The 6,354-nt window shown below is 39.9% G+C and overlaps 1 long non-coding RNA gene across 1 annotated transcript; it reads left to right on the top strand.

The window, feature by feature from the left end:
* Positions 1-1,604: 1,604 nt before the first annotated feature.
* Positions 1,605-3,481, top strand: LOC131194100 (uncharacterized). The gene is made up of 3 exons (XR_009154101.1): positions 1,605-1,638; positions 2,722-2,797; positions 3,386-3,481. It is a non-coding gene; the product is annotated as an uncharacterized LOC131194100 (long non-coding RNA).
* The last annotated feature ends 2,873 nt before the right edge of the window (positions 3,482-6,354 follow it).

The raw sequence follows: 6,354 nt of genomic DNA on the forward strand, positions 1-6,354 counted from the left end.
GCGAATAATCTATGATGGAGTTAAGTGGGTGGGTGGGTGTTCGATGTTTCCTGTTACTGGAAACAGAGCAGCAATGAAGTGATGAGCAAGTGGCAAGAACTAGAGAATTGAGAGAATGCAGGAAGGAATAAGAAAGAAGTTCTCCTTTCCGGAAGCACTGCATAGATTCAAGTCAGAAATATTCCTCCATCCACTCAATTTTTGGAACGGAATATTAATAGTTATTAGAAAGATCAAGTTCCCTAATTTTAGTTGTAGAAATGAATGGTAGGAGCTTCTGCAGCCTGCAAGGTGCATTGTTATCCAGACTGAGGAGTGACAGAGTTGAGGAAGGTACTTCTGCTGCTGCTTTGCCCATTACACAGTTTCATGGGAAGATTATTTTTGTGTGTGTGTAAGGAACAAGGGACCGTCTAGAGGTAACATTTTTCTAATTCTTGGACTAGCTTCAGAATTTTGGTTTTTCTTAATGCTTTTCTGGGAAGCTCAGGAAATACTAAGCCAGTCCAAAGGGAATGCCTCTCTCTAGTCTTGTAAAATCTCCCCTGCTATGTAAGAACAGAATAACAGAGTTGGAAGGGATCTTGGAGCTCTTCTAGTCCAACCCCCTGCCCAGGCAGGAAACCCTACACCATTTCAGGCAAATGCTTGTCCAATCTCTTCTTTAAAACTTCCAGTGTTGGAGCATTCACAACTTCTGAGACAAGTTGCTCCACTGATTAATTATTCTCATTGTCAGAAAATTTTTCCTTATTCTAGGTTGGATCTCTCCTTGATTAGTTTCCATCCATTGTTTCTTGTCCTGCCCTCAGGTGCTTTGGAGAATAGCTTGATTCCCTCTTTTTTGTGGCAGCCCCTGAGATATTGGAACATTGCTATTATGTCACCTCTAGTCCATCTTTTCATTAAACTAGACATACCCAATTGCTGCAACCATTCATCATGTTTTAGCCTCCTGACCCCTAATCATCTTTTTTGATCTTCTTTGCACTCTTTCTGGAATTTATATACCTTTTTCCTATTGGTTTACTCCAATATTTCTTAAGTGGCTGGATAAATACAAAATTCCCCAAAGAGCTGCATACCATTTTTTCTGAAGTAATCAGTGGAAGTCAAAGTTGTTTACAATGCCCCTTCCTTCCCAGTAGAAGGTGCTAACTCCCATGATCCTTATCTCTCAAGAGCTGGTCAAAGAGCTCCTCACATAGGTTGGGACAGATTAATCATCTGTCAAATTATCTTATTTTGGACACAATACATGAAAATCTAGCTCTCTGGAGAAGGCTTTCTTGCTGGGAAAGGTGGAAGGAAAAGTAACAAGAGGACAACCAACAGAAATCTAGATGGATTCAGTTGCAGGGACTTGAAAGACTAGGTTAGGAATAGAACGTTGTGGAGAAAATCTATCTATGTGAAGTTGACAGCAACTTGATAGCATGTAATCAATCAATCAGTCAATCAAGTGGAAAAATAAACAAACTCAGCATTGAAAATACACAGTCTATTTATGAAACTTCATCCCATAACTCATTGAGATTCTGGCATCTGCCCCTATACATTGAAGACATAATCTAATGGGGTGTTCTCTCTTGCTCCCATAGAAACGAATATGGATGTGCATAAGCCATCAAGCATGAAGTAAGTGCCTGATTTATATCGATCAAGACGCTTATCCTTTTCTCCCTATATTAAATGCTTTGGTTGTGTTTCATAAGGTGCTTTCCAAAGTGGCCAATCAAGTGAACAGAGCTTGGGATATTCTGCATTAAGGACATGCAATCTTCTTCTGTACAGATACTTTAAATTTCACCTCTTTACTGAATATTTTCAAAGCCATCTTCACTGCATTTGACATTTATTTTTAAGAAGGAACATTTCAAAAGGAACTGAATAATCTGTACAAATTATGAACATGTGATTTGAGAAATTCTAATTAAACCGGAGTTCAGAAGAGAGGGGAGATAAGACCGAGGCAAACTTCACTCCCCTCCTGCCAAAGTGCTCTATTTGTCCCTCACCCTGCCTTGCAAAGGCATTAAATATCCCAACACATTCATACTATTCCTTCCAAATCAGCATGAAAAGTATTTCAAAGCGTATCAATTTCCAAGATATATTTACTGGGTCCCCCCCACCCCTCAATGTGCTGCCTGTTTGTTATCATTCTGGCAATATTTGGCAAGTTCTCCATTTTTGTTGTAAATAATCTGTGTTTAGTTTGCAAGGGGGAGAGTTGTCCTCTATGACACCCATGAAGCTTATTTCAGGTCATTTCCCATATGAGCAACTTTTAGCATCTTTTAGAGTAAAGACTTTCAACCTTGGAAACTAACATTTGTGGACTTCAACGTCCAAAATTTCCCAGCTGGCTCAGGAATTCTGGGAGTTGAACTGCACAGGTCATAAAAGGGCCATAGTTGCCCACCTCTGCTTTAAAATATTCTCATCTCATTCTGCCAATGCCCTGAAACTTGAATTATTGTGATGCATTTTTCCTTATAATATATGAATATGAATCAAGTTAAATTAAATCTTGCCTAGTTATAGACCAGCATAGCAGAATGCTATATGTTATTCATAGCAGAATAGTAATTTTCAATTACAGTGGCAGACTGATTGTACACTTTGAGTTATGTGATCTTGTGCTAAAACTGCATTAAAATAAAATTGTGTTAAAATAAGCTTATTTCTCCCATATATCTTTGCTGTATTTGTTTCAAGGATATGCAGCCCAGGAAGCCTATTCTGATGTACTAGAGTTGGGAAGAGACAAGGAATATGTAGAGCCCAGGAAAAGGTAAAAGTTAAGTTTCCCTCAGTTTATCACTTATCTTTAAAGCCGTTATGCTTTTATCTTGCTATTTCAATGAATCTATTATTAAATATTTATTGTATTTTTATCCTTAACCTTCTTTATCTGTGTTTAAAATAAAACTCCAACAGAACAAGATGGGAGAGCCAGTTTGGTGTAATGGTAAACACATCAAGCTAGAACCTGGGAGACTGCGAGTTCTAGTCCTGCCTTAGATCCAAAGCCAGCTTTGTGACCTTGGACTTGTCACTGTATCTCAGTTTTAGGAATAAGAAGACAAGAACAAACCACTAACAAAAAAAATTTGCCAGGAAAACTGCGAGGCCTTGCCCAGGTAGTCATCAGGAGTCAAGACTGACTTGAAGGCACCAAAAAATAAAAATAAAAATCAGGGTAGACAGTCAGGAGTCTCATGCAGCTTCAGTCTAATTTCAGAACCCCAAAGCAAAGCTCCAGTACTGATTGGGAGGGAACCTTGGGGGTGTCAGAAAAAATGGGATGTCAGAAAGAATGAATATTCCTATCCAGTTTTTTCTTTGCATTTTTACCGGTGTATTATGCTACCCTCAACAGACTACCTGAACAGAAAAAAAATGTACACAGGACATCTCTAAGTGAGAGAATGACTACGATCTGACGTGCATTTATGCCTTTTTCCTGATACGGCCCTGATCTCTACCGTCTTTGGATTCGATTTATGACTTGGATCCTTGGTTTTAAAAGGAGCACAACGTTTTTAATCACAGAATATGGGCATATTGCAATTTTAAATCTGTAGGACCAACGTAGAGGAAGAAGCATGCAGGGTAAGAGATGATGGGGGACATAGTCCAGCAGCACAACTAAACAGCTCCAGCTTGAAAATAAAAAGGCTGTTGTCAGTATTTAGCCATCAAAACAACTGGGTCCCTCCACTAATAAGATTTAGCCACTGATTTTCAGCTGCAACACACCCAGGGACCCAGGTGGTTGCAATGCACCTGCTTGCAACTCGGATCCTTGTTGAGCAATCTTTTCCACCTGCCGGAAGAGGGCGAGTGGGAATAGCATACCATACCAGCCACAAATGCTTCTGTGCAAGTTCTTCAGTGTGTAAACCACTGCACAGCGTTTTCCTGTCTCCACCTGCTGGCCAGCCAGACATATTACAGATACCGCCTGAGCTCAAAACAGACCTACTTTGGGCCATGAGATTCTTCACATGAGGCATCCCTGCCAAAAACTCTTGTTATTCTTATTTTGTTTCTTTTGCAAAAAGTTTCTATTGTTACAGAAGAATTTCTGGGGGATTCAAAAGTAAGTTCACTTCTGACTTTTTTCTATCGGTTTACATAAGTAAAAGGCTTAATCTGATCCGAGAGCTGCGTTTATGGATTTCTTTCATAACAAAAATGACTTTTGTTTTGAGGATAGGGTGCTTAAATTATCAGTTATTCAGAAAGGCCTTCATGGCACAGGGCCAGGGCCAGCTGAGGAACTGCTCACCTTCGATCATTTCTGCCTGCTTGTTACATTTGATATATAATCGTTTCATAGCTCCCATCACCAATCTCCTTCCACTTATGACTGTATGACTATAACTTGTTGCTGGCAATCCTTATGATTTATATTGATATATTGACCATCAATTGTGTTGTAAATGTTGTACCTTGATGAACGTATCTTTTCTTTTATGTACACTGAGAGCATATGCACCAAGACAAATTCCTTGTGTGTCCAATCACACTTGGCCAATAAAATTCTATTCTATTCTATAATGCAGATATGAAAATTGCCCAATTGGACCCAGATGCTGCATTTGATTGTACAAGATGGCGTTTGTCAGTTTGGAAAGCAAACCCTGAACTTGCAGGAATAATAGCAGGAGGAGGAGGAGGAAGAGATGGAAAAGGAAGAAGAGGAGGAGAAGATATATTTGGACAAGTTGTGTTCCAGATAGTGTCCTTGAACACTATCATCTTGCGTGGCCAAGGAAGCACGTCTTCACTGTCATAGCCCCTGTCCTTTGGAACAGCATCCTCCCAGGGATACATTTGGGAAGTCTCTCTGTTAGGTTTCTGAAAGGCTCTAAAGACCTGCCTCTCTTCTCAGGACTGAGGTTAATCTTTTTCTGGAGCTGCCATTATGTTTTTGATAGTTATGACTGATTTTTGTCCATGTTATTGTATCGTACTGCTATGTTTATGACTGTTTTAATTATATATTTGGATATGTTGTGTGAGCCACCCAGAGACTACGCAAATAAAACAAATGCCTTGTTGCTGGTTCCTAAGCTACCCCAAGTTAGAAGGGTTTGCTTCTTTTAGTATCTAACTAAAGGTTGGGCTTGCTCGAGCTAAACGCCTGTATCATCTCAGCCTCCTCAGTGAATTAATGGGCTTCACCACCTGGCCCTCATCATCTGCCAAACAGCCTTTCTGGGATGGTGTTGCAATATCAGGGTTGGAAATGAGCTCTGCACGCTTTCCCAGTGAACGGTGCCCTGGGATGTTTTCACAATTGTAGGTCCTGAACTTGTAGCATGTGGGCATTGCACAATGCCTAGCATCTGCACGGCTTTATTTTCCAGCTGGCAAAATCCTCTGCAAAGCAGGCCCAGAAAATTGTTGTAGATTCCTCCGAAAATGGTTAGCAAAATGCTCTTGGCCACCTCAGCAAGTTGATCCTAGACCTAATGAGAAATTGGTCTAAGCTGTTAATATTTCTGCCTCGCTGAATTAGCCAAAATCACCCCTGGAGGCTGGGCTGTTCAGCTGTTGTTGTTCTGGTCAGGATTTCTTCACACCGGATAAATGGAAGAGGATTGTCACCCCTATCGGCTAGAATGGGGAAAGAGTACATGCAATTCTAGTCTGTGTTGTTTTGGTATATGGCAAAATAGTAATGCTTTTAATTTCAGATTGCAATCCTTTCTTTTGGATGAGCTGAATTTGCAGGGAAATGCAATGCATTATGCTTACTGCAAATCAGCCTGGGTGATGGGAACTATGAGAAGATTAATAGTAGTGTAGATTCAGTAAATAGTTTGACGGTGTTGATGGAATTATTTGTTTAGCAGAGTGATGGCCTTCGGGAAAAAACTGTTCTTGTGTCTAGTTGTTCTGTTGTGCAGTGCTCTATAGCGTCGTTTTGAGGGTAGGAGTGAAACAGTTTATGTCCAGGATGCGAGGGGTCTGTAAATATTTTCACGGCCCTCTTCTTGATTCGTGCAGTATACAGGTCCTCAATGGAAGGCAGGTTGGTAGCAATTATTTTTTCTGCAGTTCTAATTAGAATAGAATAGAATAGAATAGAATTTTTATTGGCCAAGTGTGATTGGACACACAAGGAATTTGTCTTGGTGCATATGCTCTCAGTGTACATAAAAGAAAAGATACGTTCATCAAGGTACAACATTTACAACACAATTGATGATCAATATATCAATATAAATCATAAGGATTGCCAGCAACAAGTTATAGTCATACAGTCATAAGTGGAAAGAGATTGGTGATGGGAACTATGAAACGATTAATAGTAGTGCAGATTCAGTAAATAGTCTG

This window comes from Ahaetulla prasina, chromosome 1 (genome assembly GCF_028640845.1).
Source record: "Ahaetulla prasina isolate Xishuangbanna chromosome 1, ASM2864084v1, whole genome shotgun sequence".
Classification (NCBI taxonomy): domain Eukaryota; kingdom Metazoa; phylum Chordata; class Lepidosauria; order Squamata; family Colubridae; genus Ahaetulla; species Ahaetulla prasina.